This window comes from Nannospalax galili, unplaced genomic scaffold (genome assembly GCF_000622305.1).
Source record: "Nannospalax galili isolate Female #2095 unplaced genomic scaffold, S.galili_v1.0 scaffold87, whole genome shotgun sequence".
Taxonomy (NCBI): Eukaryota; Metazoa; Chordata; class Mammalia; order Rodentia; family Spalacidae; genus Nannospalax; species Nannospalax galili.
The window spans coordinates 4,509,707-4,526,874 of NW_008360320.1; positions in this window are offsets into that span (position 1 = coordinate 4,509,707).

Below are 17,168 nucleotides of genomic sequence, written 5' to 3' on the forward strand. Positions count from 1 at the left end.
ACTAATTGTATATTGGAAGGCACAGTGGATTATCAACCCAGGAGGAGAGGAGAGAATTGGTGATAATAGAGGCTTTACAGACATTATCTCCTTTAATCCCTTCAACATCCCAGGGGATTTTTTTATTGCTCATCCATTTCACACATGAGGGACTATAGCTCAGAGAGGTTGAAAAAACTCACTCAAAGCTGTGTTTCTAGAAAGTGGCAGAATGGGGATTTGAACCTTGATATAAGCCTTTGCTGCTTTAACTACAGAACCTGTGTGAATCTGAACCTTTGTTTCTAATGAGTTATGTGACCTATAGGAATTGATTTAGCCAATTAAATTCAAGTTTTTCTATCTGAAAAGCAGAGGAGACTTTTACCTAAGAAAGTAGTTCTTACATTGTGGCTGTGCTAACAGATCATCTGCTGAGCCTTTATAAAATACACCTGCGTGGCTCCCAGTCTTTAGTGTAGGGTGGTCTATGAACATCAGGAGATTTTCCAGTTCCCATTCCCAGCCAGAATGAGGAAGTGATTCTCTAGTTCAGGATTTCCCAAATTTTAATGTGCATAGAACTCATCTGGAGGTCTTGCTAGGTGAAACTTCCCATCCAGTAGAGTCTGTGTTAGCAGTTACCCCTGGGTACGGATGCTGCTGCTGGTTTTCCCACTGTACTGACAATACCGAGCCAAGGCAGGGTGCCTGCATCCTAAATGACAAACTATAAATGACCCATATTTATTGATTATATTGCTTCCTCTGCTGAGCCAGATGCAGTTTTCTTTGCTGATTATTTGTGTCAGCTTTTATAGATTTTGGCCCTGGATGGCCCTGCTTACCATCATCTGTACACTGGTTGATTCTGGCATTTTTCTTGCTAGGTTCTCAGTGGTTAGGAACCCATTTGTAGCACAGCTGGATCAGGATCGTGGGCAGGTAATTAGGACTGCTACGGTACCAACTCAAATGCTCAGAAATCCAAAGTGGGCCACAATGCAAAGTGTGGCAACTATGGCCAAACTGCTTGGCTGTTTGGAACCTGAAGGTTAGTTCACTAAGCACTAAATTAGTAGGGCAAGTGCAAGTGAGGGTAGAGGACAAGAGAATTGTTAAATAAAGTTGCACTTAGAGTGAGCCAAGATGCCTTCCTGTGAGGCCACATTGTCTACAATCATTAACCAATCCATATGGGGTTATCACCTGACTACCTATGACCCCAAGTCCCACATGCCATATGGGAGTGCATTTGAGGGATGCATTGCATAATGCACACTGCATAAATACTTGTGAGTCAGAGAAGAAACCTGGTTTGCAAAGGCCCTGCTGCCGCAGGGAAGGTCAGCTACTGAACCTCTGGACAACTTCACAAGTACCTCACACCAAAGAATGTGGGCAACCTATAGATGGGTAGTTCTGGATGCACCGACCACTGGCACTCCATAGCACTGCTACATGAGTATGGATATAGTTCAGAATGCCTGGTGTCCATAGGACCAATAAGATGGGATTTTCCCCTTTACAAGGACGACAGCCATAAGCAAATTAGACACTAGGGCAAATTCCCTTCCCTAAAGTCTGATGTATCTGTGTTTAGTTGGGGAGAAACTTCAAAGCCTTATTTTCTGGAAATTTCAAAGTTTTTTTCCTCCAGGTTTAAATTCTGCTTGGTGTATAGGCAGAGCAGGACCCAGATGACCTCCTTGTATGATCTTCCAGCCCTGAGTTTAGTTCTGTGTTTGTGGACTGGAAAACCTAACACCTTAACTGCTCAGATATCCTAGCAGCTGAATGTTTTTCACAGATTTTGCAGCAGCAACACCCCATCTCTTTGTTTAGCCACTTGAAAAGGAGGATTAAAGCAGGAAAAAAAAAAAAAATCAGAGACTGGAAGGAATGGAACTTGTTTTCTAAGGCAGCCTCTAAATTGCGCCTGTGTCCCTTATGGATACTGAAGGCAAAGCCCAGTTTGCTTTGTGCAAATTCAGTAGCACAGGGACCCCTGGCAGAGTGCCACATCACCCCTTGCTTGGGCAAAGTTTGTGCACAGTCCTTCACAGTAAGGCCTTGCTTTCTTGCAAGAAACAAGGAGGCTGGAAATTTTTTGTCTACCTCTGCCTCACCAGTAATCTGACCTGCAAACTTGTACCTGAATACTGAAACCTTGGGGTTCACTGCTCAAATATAATGCTTGGGAAAAGAAGAAAAGGAGTAAAGAGAGTCTTCTTAACCTTTGCAAATGTCACGCACTATTTATATAACATTTACCACTTTTATTTTTCAGAGCCTGGGATTTTGTGAGGAGAAAGGGGCAGGCACCTTAAACTAAAGCACATTCCTCCGGGTTTTAAATTACAGCTTCTTTCTGAGGCCCAACTCATTGTATAGACGTTCCTCAGGACCCCATTGCTTCATAAACAACTTGCATTCTGTTTCTTGGATAATTCGCAAGACCGGTTTTCTAATCGCTTCAGGAGACAAATTTTTTCTACCCAAATTCAATGAATATACTTGCTCTAAAACACAAGTTTCTATCTGTTGGATGTGAGCTTTGGAATTCCTTTAGTTTGGGTCATACTAAACACAAGTTTTTACTTTCTAATCAAATCTTATTATATAAAATTGCACTTTTACAAGAATTGGGCTGGAATTAGGGTTCTGTGGCTTAGCTTTGTGATAACTTTAGTTTGGGTCATACTAAACACAAGTTTTTACTTTCTAATCAAATCTTATTATATAAAATTGCACTTTTACAAGAATTGGGCTGGAATTAGGGTTCTGTGGTTTAGCTTTGTGATAACTTTAGTTTGGGTCATACTAAACACAAGTTTTTACTTTCTAATCAAATCTTATTATATAAAATTGCACTTTTACAAGAATTGGGCTGGAATTAGGGTTCTGTGGTTTAGCTTTGTGATAACTTGAGATCTCTGTACTTGACTGAAGTTGTCATGTGAAGACCTGTGTTTTTTAAATACAAGAAGGGAGGAAGCCACAGTCTCCTTTTGACAAGCATTCTTACTGTAGGTAGATAAGAAAAGCAAACAAAAGGTAATACCACCCAGGGGTAAGGAGAGCATGAACCTCAGGAAAGGTGACTCTATAAATGCTGTGGAAGTGCTGATGACACTTGTTTCAACTACAATATAGGTTTCACACCTTTGAACTTTTAATAAAAATGGATGTTTTTAGATCATGAGCTTCTGAGTAGCTCACATGTTAAGAGTATTCTAAAATGAATCACTCCAAATTGTCTTAAACTAGTTGAATGAGGTGGTTGACTGACAGTGTTCTGGCTACCTTTGACCCAGAAGTGCTTTGTTTGACTTCTATTGTGCTTAAAATGAAGTGATTGTTACAGTTCAAAATGAAGATTTTTCAAATAAAAATAAATATTTCTGGGGTTGGAAAGATGGCTCAATGGTTAAGAGTACTTGCTACTCTTCCAGAGGACCCGAGTTCACTTCCCAGCACCCACATCAGGTGGTTCACAACTGCTTGTAACTTAAACTCCAGGGGATCTGACACTCTCTTCTGGCCCTAGTGGGCACCTGCATACAAGAGGCAGACACACAAATACACACGAATTAAAATAAAAATAAATCTTAAAAAATTTAAAACTAAGAGATGAATGAATAAGTGTTTCCAGGGCCAAAGAGGAGGATCAGAAAATAAAGATGCTTGCCCCTAAGTCTGACAATCTGAGCTGGATCCCCACGACTTGCACAGTGGAAGGCAAAACCTGACTCCTGCAAGTTACCCTCTGAATTATACATGCACAGTGTGGTACATGTGCCCCACACCCAAAATAAATAAATGCAATTTTGAAAAAAAAAAGGTGCCATGGTGCATGGGTGTAATTCCAGCACTTGAGATTAACGCAAGAGTATTGTGCATTTGAGGACAGCCTGGGCTACATAGTAAGATCCTATCTCAAAACTCAAACAAACTAATGCAGAAAAAACAAAACCAATGTCTGTGCTACCTTGGGCAATGAGTAGGTTCTACAAAGACTTGGTCCACATTCCTACTTGGTCGCAATGGCTAGAGTCAGGTAGAGCTGTCCGTTAGCTGGAGCACATTCTTCCAGTTTGCCATTGGTTCACTGAGTCTCATCTCCATTGCTTTGTTGGTCCTGCTAGGACTTTAGCTTCGAATAAAAATTCTAAAGCCTAAGTGCATCCCTCCTGTATTGGGATCCAGCCTGTGGCATGGAGGCGCATACGTGTCCCAGAGATGACTGAGCCTCTCCCTTCCACTGTCTGGTAGAGACATTATTTTAATTTTCTTCTCGTGTAGGCATTGTGTATAAATGATAATGATGACTTCTTTTTTCTAAGTGAATGGAATTCAGGAAATCCTCCACTTAATCTTTCAGGGCCTGTTTCTTCTTCTGTAAATGAGGGGTTAACTTATTCCCTGACACATTCAACTAACATTAAAATACACCTGTTGTGTGCCACACATTTGAGGATGTACCAAAGGACCCGCCTATGGAATGACAGAAACTGATGTGTAGAGACTTTCTGTGTTGATTCCCAACAGCTTTTGTAAAGAGTGCATTCGAAAGCCTTTTTAGATGGTTTCCTACAGTGCCCCACTTCTGGCCAATCATGGTCTCCGTCCTGCCTGACCTGTCAGTCATTGGGATTCCTGAATGGTTCCTCACCTTACAGCCATTTTCAGCTCTGACATCCTGTGGTTTTTCTCTTTTCCAACCTTTGCCTCTTTTTCTACCTAGCCTCTTCCTTTGTTCTCCTCCCACCTCGTCTCCCCCAGCCTAAGGCTTGCCAGGGGCTTGGCTTTTAAAGTCTGCTGTGGAGTTTCTGGTGAGAGAATTCTTCCGGCTTTGTCTCTTTGTTGCTTTTCATCCTCACCTTGACAATAAGGACAGGATTCTCGGCTTTACTCTGTGGCTTGGTTTACTGTTCGCAGCAGATTCCCTCCTTTCTCTGTAGCAGCTGTTCTCATTCTTCTAACCAGTTTTTAAAAGGCTTGAATTTGGAAATACGGTCGCTGTGCGCCTCTTCAGAGATTCATCCATAACTGTCAGAGCCTTTTCATTCCCTGTCTTTTGTATAGGTTTCTTTTATGAGCAAAGTAATTTGCATTTGTCTTTAATTCTTAATTTGTCTTTGCATTTACTGTGGATGTAACACGCAGCTGAATTTGCATTTCCTTTTCACTTTCATTCTCATGGACTGGGGCTGTCTGAGGTGTAAACTGTGGAGAGACTCAGGAGTGTGCTTGCTGAGCCATAAACTTGGCTATACAGGGCTTTGTTTTATTTGCTCCCTTCCTTACCCTTCTTTTCTTATTATGTTTAGATGTTATAAGCTGTAATCAAACACAGCCTATATTTTTCAATCCATCGGATACTTATTCCTATTAACTGAATGTTTTCCCTTTAAATAGCAGCTGTGTTCACTCATCAGAAGAGGCCTATGTAAGAGGATACTATTAGGCTCTTGGGTACAGAAAGCTGAGGATTTATTTTGTTTTTAACACCAACCAGTTGGGTTTGCATCATTTAGCTCTCCGGGCTTCGGCCTCTTTATCTGTAAAAGGGAATTCTTAATAACTTTCTGGCCATTTCACAGCTCTTCCAACGCACAAACGGTAGGAAGGATGTAGAACCCCTCAGAAATTCTGTGTCAATGGGCACACCAGTACTGGGCCCTGTAACACCGTTCAGCTTGTGTGTGGCTGTTGATGGAGTTTTTGTTCCATGGAGTTTTATCAACAGCAGCCACTGAGTTTCAAATCATCTCAGAGTTCCCATTAGCGGGGCAGAAAGGACCAGGCTAAAATCCACCCACAGCCCCATGCTAGGAACTTCTCTTAGTGCTGTGAAGTAACATTTAAACAGAAGGTTAATGCCTTCCACTAAACCTGGAATCCTGATGTGCCTACGAAAAGCATTAGATCTAATTATCCTTCCTAGAAGGGCAGAAGCTAGAAGTGGCCCTATATATTCCAACATGCAATTACAAGGTTGTTCTGGAGAAATGGATTTTTTAAAACTGTGTTGTGGGGTATTGAGAAAATTGTTAGTTGCTTCTATTGCCCATTCTGTAGCAATATGTCATTTTTAGCCTCTCTAAGAAGGAGGAGAATTGTAGGGCAAGCAGAAGTTCTCAACAATGTCCAGTGGTCTCTCCTCCCTGCTTCCATTTGTTAGAAGGGCCTTGGAGGTGGGGGAGTGGCTTCTACAATTCCTATAAAGTCTCCTTACTGTTGGACCTAGGGCCTTCCCTTAAACAATGAGCTCCCTTCCCCCTCCTCTCAGGAAGTACACACTTTTTAGTTGGAATCTGGCTCTGAGTTATATGGAATTAATGGATTTATGTGAATCAGTTTGATCATTTATGGAGTACAGCAAGTTGCTTGCTCAGGATCAATTCTCTCTCAATTCTTGTGGTCACTGTTTACCACTCAAAGAATGCTTGTTCTAGGTTTTAGGGAGAGGCGAATTCCACACTACTTTGCTGGGTTCCTTGCTCTAGATGGCTCATATGTGGATAATGACTGTGATGGGACTGGAAGCCCATGGCTCCTAGAACACACCTGCACATTCAGAGGCCAGATAACAAAAGAAAAGGGACTTGGGCTGAGAGGTCAGAAAGATGCAGAGGACATCACATGCCAGGAAAAAGAAAACAAACCAAAACATGGTAGTATTCCAACGTTAAAGCAAACATTACCCCCCTACCATCCCCTGAATTTCAGAATGAAATTGTTAGGTACAAAGAATTGCATTTTACAACATATAGAATGTCCTTTGCTGCAGTCTTTGCTAGTGAAAAAGACACTGCTGTTTTTTTTTTTTTTTTTTTTTTTCAGTTTGCCAGAACTTTTTGACACAATATTAACTATGAATCAGGGCTTAGGAAGTAGATTTATTGTCCTATTTACCCCTGTCTGGGTAGATAGAATGCAAATTTTGTAACACATGATTCCATTGGAAGCAGCTGTCCAACTTCTGTGGCTAGGAGGACAAGCCATTTGTTCTTTAAAACTTGATGGGCTTCAACTGGGCAAGTGTAAATTCCCTTCTGACTCGATCTCTTGCCCAGGGGAGAGTCCTTTGTGTCCAGACTGCTGACTTCCTTCCTGTAGTGCTGGAAAGCCTTGTTCAAAGATCTCAAAGCCTGGCTGCATCTCTTTCCTAATGAAGCACCCTTAGCTTGAAGCTGGGGGAGAAGGTCCATCTGGCTTCTGCCATATGTGTGTATGCTGTCAAACCAGTAAACACGGCAGAGTTTGCTGACAGTGAGGAGTTTCAGTTAGTCAGTCATAAATTAGGGAAGAGATATGCTGTGTATCCTGCTGCTGTAAGCTTTCATGTTCCAGAAAGGATCCTCTACTTACCTAGCCTGAAGAGGCAGGAACTGTGGACCAAGGAACCACCTGCTAGGTTGGCACACCAAGTCAAGTGCACATGTACTCTTCAGTGATGGCAAGAATGGGCATGGGGCTAAAGTACCCAAGTCATTTCTGAAGCTTCATGTCTGTTTGCTTAGGCAGTTGGTACACTGGCTTTCTGTATCAACACACATATATCTAGTCAATTACAAAGGGTGTGTGTGTGTGTGTGTGTGTGTGTGTGTGTGTGTGTATGCTTGTGTGATGGGTGGGTGTTCGGTAATATCTCTGGGAAGAGTCTTTAAAAATATTTCTGGGTTGGGTGAACATATGTGTATTTTCTTCCCCAAATGTGCTTTATTCTTGTCTGATAATCAGGTAGGGAGACAATAATTAAATTTTAATGCATCTATCTTTTAAAGAGAAAAGTGCTTTCTTACTCTTAATGGCGAATTTCATTATTAAGATTTTAATGCTTTTAGACTAAAGGGGAGTTTACATTTAGGCTGCAAGAAGCATAGCTAAACTATTCCTCTAAGACATTTTTGTTTTATTTATGGGTTGTGTTGAGGTGTGTTTTAATGTATTATGTTTAAAACAGACTGTGATACATTAGGTTATTTGAATATCTTAAGCCAGAATTGCTTCAGATAATAGTGCTGACTGTATTTGAAGTTATTACTACAGGAGTGTCACGATTTCTAGGGCAGATTCTCATACCCTGAATATCCCTCTCACCCAAGAGGTCCTGTGATGCCTACAAAGCCTTCATATCCTTTTTCTTTGCAACTGTAGGATGTTAAGATACTTGAAAAGAATATTAGAAGTAGAAAACTATGACACTCTTTTATGTGATAGTTCAGAAATGAGCAGGCTCTAACCTTAGTTGTGTTTTTTTCCTTTGAGTTTGGGATTTAGGGCAGGAGAAGAAAGGTGCTGATGGATGGGATGAGAAGAGCAACTTTCTAATTCATAAAAAAGAACTATGAGGGACTGGAGAGATGCTCGGTTAAGTCCCTTGGTTAAGAGCACTGTCTGCTCTTACACAGGACCAGGGTTTAGTTCCCAGCATCAATATGGTGGCTAACAGCCATTCATAACTCCAGTTCCAGGGGATTTGACACCCTCTTCTGGCCTCTATGGGCATTTCATGACTCATGATACACATGCAGGCAAAATATTTATATGCATAAACTAAATTAATAGGTATATAATAAAAATAGTTTAAAGAACTATGATAGTGGGGTATGTAAGTGTGTGTGTGTGTGTGTGTGTGTGTGTGTGTGTGTGTAGGGTAAGTAATGTATGTGGAGTGTCATTCCAGTCCCAGAGGTAAACATTATAAGCCCTTTGATGTTCCTTTTCATTACTTGGCATGAGAAGGAATGTTGGATATTTTAAAAAGTTTTTTTTTTGGTCTTTTTGAGACAGGGTCTCTCTGTAACCCCAGCTGTCCTGGAACTCAGTATGTAGACCAGGCTGGCCTTGAGCTCACAGAGATTGCCTGCCTCTGCCTCCTGAGTGCTGGGATTAAAGGCGTGAGCCACTACGCCCGGCCTGTGCAGCTTGCTTTAACCATCCATTTGTAACACCAAAACTTGATGTGCTACCATAATGGACTAAAGAGAAAACCCCTCTCAAATCATCTACTTAGAACCTCTGTGCCATTATTTGGAAGTTTGTCTTCTCAAATGTAACCAGCTATGATTGAAGTGTTATACTGGGTGAGGGTGGACACTAAATCCTTATGGGGGAGGCTCAGACAGAGAGAAGAATGCCATGTGGAGGCAGAAGCTGTAATCATTCATCTACAACCAAAGGAAGGCCAAGCATTGGGGCAACTGCCAGAAGTTAGAAGGTGTGGGTCAGATCCCCCTCTGTCTCCTGAAGGACCCAATGATGAGGACAGTGAGGTTCATGGACTTTTGGCTTCTAGAACCAAGAGAAAATGAATTTTGTCATTTCAAGCCTCCATATTTGTTCTAACTTGATTTGGCAGCTGTAGAAATGGGCATAGCTGTTTAACGATTTCATTTTGATAGTCAGTGCCATACCTTTAGGTGCTTTACCAAACCAAACAAAATTGATTTTACTGAGCTTAAAACATTCAAACCAGTATTAAAGTGAGATTTATGGGAACTGCCTATGGAAAGAGAGTTACAAAGGGGCCTAGTACTTCTGCTATTTTTTTGTGGCTAGGTCAGGACATAGGTCCCAAGATGATCTCCAATGATATAGCACCTGTGCCATCTTTACAGCATCTCTAATTGAGAATAATAGTAGAACTAGTGGGTGTGGTCTGGTTTCTGTACTCAGAGGACCATGATTCTTGCTGAGAAGGAGGGAATGTTGAGAACCTAAGCAGATGTATAGTCTGGTGATAAGAGGGGTTGGTAGGAATTTGAAGCCTCTAGGTTAGAAGATGGGATGTGTGGGTTGACCATCTGGTTGCATTTCCCAGAGTAGGCAATACTTCTAGATGAAAACATCCTGTTTGCACTAATGCCTGGTTATGGTTCAAGGCTCCTTCAGCTTACCTTTGAGTACGACAACTTTATGATCAGGAACAAAACAGTTAATTATAACCATCATAGTTCTTTAAACTATTTTTATTATTTATTTATTTTAGTTTCTATATATGAGTGCTTTGCTTACATGTGTATATCATGAGTCATGCAATGCCCACAGAGGCCAGAAGAAGGTATCAGATCCCCTGGAACTGGAGTTATGACATTGCCCCAACTAGATACCATAGGCTATCAAAGCAAAAGCCCAGTGCTAGGAATGGGTTTCCTCTTTTGAAGCTACTGACCAGGGGTCCCCTAGACACTCAAACAAAACTGGCCATTGCCCTGCTCCTGGTTACCTACCAGAACTTCACAATAAGACCCTGTTGCTAAAGACACTATATACATGAACTGTAGAACAAACAAGGAGAAATCAAGCTGGTACTGACTTCAGAGCCTCATCTCTACTGGCTAGCATTCATAGTGCTGAAAGGTTCCATTCTTGCTACCTGAAGAAAAAAAAATCATTCATCAACCTTACCCGGCTGTGAATCCTGTAAACTACAACAACTGACCTGGCAAGATACACCCAGCAGTGCAATAGTGACATGATTATGATGGGAATGACCAACCACTTTCTAATTGGATTTAAGATCCCCTTCATAGGATAGAGCCCATACCTAACATTGATATCAGGCCTAGGAACCTGAGGATAGACAAGACACAAGCTATAGGGGAGAGCTTAATAACATCATTCTGCTAAATAAATATAGTATTAAAGTGACTCCTGATGACTTATTGTTATACCCATAGATTAACATATCTCTCAGCTCTCACCAGAGAAGCATCCTTATGCAGCAGATGGTAATTAACACAGAGAACCACAACTGGACAATGAAGGGAATAATAGGTTACAGACTGCTTATCCCTGAACTAGACACCTATATCAAACTTCTGTCTCCTCAGATCCCCGAGAGAGAGAGCAGAAAGACTGTAAGAACCAGAGGTGGTGGATTACCAAAAGGAAAGAGAGATCTTCATACAGCTAGTCAGTTACTAATATGAACTTGCAGCAATGGTGACAGCACGCATAAATCCTGCCCAAGTTCAAACCAACAACATCTTAGCATAGATGTCAGGAAAGGTAAGAAATCCCAACCCTACCTGAGGAAGCATTTGCAACTGATGGCTGCTGGGTTGGGGGTAGTCAGCCTTGTTTAAGGGTGTGACTCTCGGTAGGTTGACCAGACTCCAGTGGATGAACACAGACTGAAGGGCATTTGGGGGACACAGATTTGACTCTGTAGGCGTGAAGTTGAGTGAGGAGTAGTAAAGGGTGCAGGTAGGGGGAGGGGATCTAAATATCACCAAAATATATTGTACAGAATTCACAAAAATTCAATTAAAAATTATTTTTAAAAATTAAGAAACCAAAGTCAAAAAATCTTAGTATTAACTTTCCTTTGATGCAAGTGCATTTACTATCTATTTACTTGACTTCCCAACCCTTTCTCACAATCCCTTCACTCTCAGATCCTCTCAATTTAGGGCTGACCTGCTGGTACATACTCCGGTTGGAGTGCTTATTTGAGTGGGGGTTGTTCTGGCACAGGCCCTCTGCAGGACAGCAGTCTTTGAGGGGCTGTGGCTCCTGAAGAGAATCCAGTCAACTAACATGGTTGAAGGAAAAACTTGAAGTCACTCCTAACTCATCCCCTCTCAATCCTCACATCCAATCACTATACCTACTGCTTCTTCTCTTTTGAAGATAGACCTGCATCTTTCCATTCTTCCTCCACCCCTTCTTCAGCACCCTGGTCCAAGGCTTTTTTCCATCCACCCTCAGCCTTCCACTTTTCATTTCTCACAGTCACCTCACAGTGATCACAAAAAGTGTGAACTGCACTGTATTCCTTTGCTGTGAGGAATCGTACAACTTCAAGATAACCATGAACTCTTTAGGATAGTTTATACGATCTGGCCTCTCTCCATCTCCAGGCATTCTCTTACCTCCATTTCCTGCTCTGTGCTTCTTTACTTCCCTGAAAAGAAAGTATCCCTCTTGGTTACACTTCAGAATTACTTGGAAAATTTAGAAAATTGCTAATGTTTGAGTTCCACAACTAGGTATTATTTTGCAATGGATGCAGCTGAGAGTTTAAAGCAATCATCTTTCCAGGTGATTCTAATGCCCAAAGTTGGCTAGGAACCACTGAGACTTCTGGGCTACCATCCTCTACACTATTTACTCAACCAATATTCACTTATCTACCTGTATTCCACTTACTGAACATTTGTTGCGGAAGCCTTCCTTACACGCGATTACTTCCCTCATTATGTATTTCTATAGTAGCCTCTATTTCCTTACCAAATCAATCATGACCTCCAATTGTAATTACTTCTTTAATCCTTTGGATTTTTGTTTTGTTTTGTTTTGTTTTGTTTTGTTTTACTATTGGAAAATAAAATTCATGAGGGCAGGGATTGTGTCTGGTTTTTCTCAGTATTCTATCCCTTGCACCTAACCTCTTGCCCGACATCAATCAAAACATATTAAATTGAATGCAGAAATAAATGCAAACATCTAAGGCTTTGGACACTGGCTACAGCTTGTTTGTTTCAGACAGTCCATTTTGTGGGCATGGTTCTCAGCACTGTTTGGCGTCTTCAACTTCTTTGCACAGGGAACATTAGCTTTCAGCAACTGTGTTTCCTACGTGCCAGGGGTTTGCCTTGGTATATGGTTATTGGATCCAGTCTTTGCAGGGGTCTTATTTCTCCAGCCACAGTTTTCAAGATGCCCCTTTCCCAAACAAGATCTTCGCCTAGATTCCATTCTACTTCTAGTGACTGCTAGACATGAGCTTGTATCAGAGTGCCTGCGAGAGCATTTTCAAATGTATTTGTTCAAACTCTAGAAAAGTTCCAGAAATGAATCTGTGAAGTTTAGTTTTTCATGCTCTCTAAATGGGCAAAGCAGCTATTAGGAAATGAGAGTAATGAAAACTCATCTATAAGTGGGAGAAGGCCAAGGGGGGGTGGTGGTGGTGTTGCTCTCTTCTGTCTGCCAGCCAAGGCCCTCTCTTTACAGCTAGGGCAAATTTCAGCAGTCCAGTGTCCTTCATTATGACTCCTCATTTATTGTTTAATCTGGCAGAGCAGCCTCATGGTAGCTCTGTCAGAAGCTTGGTAAGATACTGGTTGGCCAAGAAGGGAGATCTTTGGGGCTGGCGAAATACTGTAAAACTTCAAATTTTAAGCTGAAGTGACCTCTTTTGATTTCATACTACAGGAAAGCTTTCCTCCCAGCTGCCTAAAAACCAGAGGCTGGTTTTTGTCAATTTTGCAAGAAAGGGACCTGGCACTTAACTGTGGTATCACTAACTATTCCACCTTATGTAACACAGTCTTTAGAACATTGCTCTTAAATATATGTTAGGGTTGGGCTATTTAAAGCTCAAGACTTATGCTGCTCAGACATGAAGCACAACACTCCAACATAGCTTTAAGTTATGCAAATGATTTCTTCTCAGTTGCTGCAAGAAGCTTTGTTTTGTCATACTGGCCTAGCGCCAAACAGGTAGCGCATCTGAGTAGGCAGCCTCCCACTACCTCTCGGGTGGAAGGTTTCAGCCAGTGCTGTTTAGACATCCAAGCAGGGTAGAAGGCAGCCTGAAGAAAGGCATTGGAAGGTGGCCTATTGTATGTAGCCAGCACCTACTAAGGGAAGGAGAGCTGAGTTCCAATCTTGACTGTTGGAAGCCTATCCACTACACTGCCTCACATTCTCCATATAGTCCCAGAGAGGAGCTGAACTGGGTCTTGTTTTCCAAATGGAAAATTTTCCTTCTTAAAAACTGTGATATTTGTAAGTAAGCATAAATATCAGGTATCAATAAATATCACATATCAGTATTCTAATATCAGCTGGGTCTCTTTCTCACAGATTTGGCCTTAGTAATTTGGGTCCTAGTCAGTCCCAAAGCATAGAAAGTCTAGTATTTGCCCGTGATTTCTGTAGTTTCCCAGGTTCATCAGTTTGTCTTTCTCTTTTACCATCCCCATCTCCATGGGTTATGGTAGAAACTCATTCCAGTTTTCACAAAAAAGTCCACCAACTCCTAGCATTTTCTAAGCCTCAGTGGAGGGTTTTTTTTTTTTGTGTGTGTGTGTGTAATGGAAAAGAATCACATCCTGCACTGAATGGCCTCTTCTGACTTCCTGACTCCATTTCTCGTCCTCCCATATCCACTCCTACCTCCCCTCTCTCTACATATTCTCTACTTTCTGCATAACTCTAGATCACCCCATTATGCAGAATAGTTTGGTTTCTGGGGTCAGCAGCAGGGGCTTCCACTCTACCCCTAAATTTGTAAGCCCAACCACAAGCCCCTTACTGCTATGGAGAGTCACATTCTTAGAGAACAGTCTGGGCTATAAACAATTTCCCTGCTTGCTGCATATTTGATTTCTTACCATGTGCTCAGGTGTATCAGGCATATGGATACAATGGATACTGTGGAGATTTTAGAATGTACAGGTGCATTCTCTTGCAGGCAAGCTGTTTGATGTTATTGGTCCCGAGCTATATAAAACCACCATGTACTTTTAAAGCTTGAATCTACAGAAAGACAGTGATGCTAAGGAAAAGTCAGGGAAGAACTGGAGTGTTTAGGTTTAGATGTGCAACTTCCAAAGTGAAAGGTGGGAAATATATAAGCCAGCCCATGAATATTAATAAGAATACTTGCAAAGCACTCTGAGTTCTCAGAAGAAAGACGCTATATAAGCACAAACTACCTCATTAATCCTAACAGCATCCTTGTGAGAGGAGAGCCAAGGAAGATGGTTCCATTACGAAGACAAGGAAATGGAGAGAGGAGGAGGCACAACTTGTCCCTTAAACTGTCATTATCTCTGCTGAGAGGCCCTGCAAGTCTTCCTCGGTAGTCTTCAGCAGCCAGTCATATGTCTTTTTTTAAAAAAAAATTTAAATTTATTTTTACTTTTTTATGTATAAGCGTGTATTGCCTGCACGTAGGTAAGAGCACCCATGCAATGCCCGCGGAGGACAGAAGAGGCTGTCGAATCCCTTGGAGCTGGAGTTATGGACAGCTGTTAGCTGCCATGTGGGTGCTGGGATTCGAACCTGGGTCTTCTGCAAGAACAACCAGTGTTCTTAACCGCTGAGCCATCTCTCCAGCCCCCCGTCATGTCTCGACTGCTGGGTGCTGCTCATCATTTCTTTGGCAGTTTCACCCATCCACGCAGACTGTGAGCTCATTGTGGGGAGAGCCTGAGTCCTCTCTGTCCTTTTAGCCTCCTTCCCTTTCACTACAGCTCTCCAGTAGAATATCAAGGACTGAACAGGTACACAGTAAGTGCTTGTGAACTGGCAGACAGCGTGCTGTGGAGGTGACAATGGTTTAAGTAGCTATATTTTCCCTTTCTTTTCATTTTCCTCTTTTTATACTACTCAAAAATAATTATGGATGTTTTATCATTCAAAGAATATTAAGACACTATAAGCTCCCTTCTCTTTATCACCCTCTTCACAGATTTAATCACTGCTTTATGGTAGGATTAAGGAGAATATTTAGTAGTATATGTGTGTATATATATTTACATATATATGTATTTTTGAGACTAGGTCTTATTATGTTGTCTAGGTCAGTCTAGAATGCCTGGGTTCAAGAGTAACTGGGACCATAGACACATGCTACTATGCCCAACTTTTGGAAATAAACCATATGTACATAGTACAAAATTCAAAAGATATAATAAGATGGTCTTCTGTACAAAGAAGTCTACATTCTTTCCCAGAGCCTCCTGGCTCACCTTTCTGGGGGTGATTGTCACTACAGGTCCTCATGTGTTTTCTTCTTAGAAATATCTTATCTGTATTAGTTATTTTTCTACTGCTGTGATGAAATGCCAGACAGAAACAAGTTAAGGAAAAAGATCTGTATTTTGGACCATGGTTTCAGTCCATCACAGTGGGGAAGGCATGGCTGGGCATCTCAGTTTATGACAATGGGAGTGCATAGAAGGCTGTTCATATCACTGAGGGACAAAGAAGCAAAGGAGGTGGATGGAGCTAGGGGCCTTACTATGCCTTCAAAGGCCCACCCCAATGGCATATTTTGCCAGGTAGTCACAACCTCCTGAAGGTCAATAACCTCCCAAAATAACATCACCAACAGGAAAACAAGAGTTCAAAACATAAGCCTTTGGGGGATGCTTCAGATTCAGACCTCAAGATATATGCTTACACAAGGATGTGTGTGTGTGTGTGTGTGTGTGTGTGTGTGTGTATGTGTGTGTGTAGACGTTATTTTTTATTCTAAATAGTAGCATATTATAGATCTGTACCTTGTTCTTTCTGCCTCTTGGAGATTGTCCTATGTCTGCATTTATGGTTTGCTTCATTTGCAGTGCTATTTTATATTGACAGATATGTCATCATTCATTTACTCTCTTCATATTAGGCCTGAGGTTATTTTGTATATTTTCCTATTTCAAATAATGTTGCAATGAGTGCTTTTGTGCATATATAAATATGTGGTAGTATAGCTATAGAATAAATTCCTAGAAGTAGAATTGTTGGCTCAAAGAATTTGTCCATTCAAAAATTTCAAGGGTTGTCTGAAGATGCACAATATGAGAGAATGGGATGTTTTGCTTTTGTTTATTTTTAATTTTGTAGTGCTGGGACTCACACCCATGGCCTTTGCATGCTTGGCAGGCATGCTACCACTGAATTACATTCCAAACTTGGCATTTTGGAAAAGTTCTGTGTACGAGCTGAAAACATGAGAAAGTTGCCATATCAGGTAATACTCTAGCATGTCCTGGTATAGAGCTGATGGGTAGCACTTGTGCACAGAGCTTACCATGTGTTGAGTCCTGCTGTGAACTCTTATTAGTTCAAAACAACTTTGTAACTTGTGTATGCCTTCATTTGAAAGGTTTAGTATCTTAACTATAAGAACAAACATTTACTGATGATCTCCTGTGTACTAGAAATAGAGATAAATGTTTCTTCTGGTGTATTAATTTAATCCTGGGAAGTAGGTATTATTATCCTCAATGTTTTTGATGAGGAAAATAAAATTTAGGTTAAGTAACTTGCCCACGATATGCTATAGAATTAAAGAAGGTCTCTTTAGCCTTTTTTTTTTTTTTTTTTTTTTTTTTTTTAAAAGGGTCTCCCTGTAGCCCCAGCTGTCCTGGATTCACGATGGAGACCAGGCTGGCCTCGAACTCACAGAGATCTGCCTGCCTCTGCCTCCGGAGTGCTGGGATTAAAGG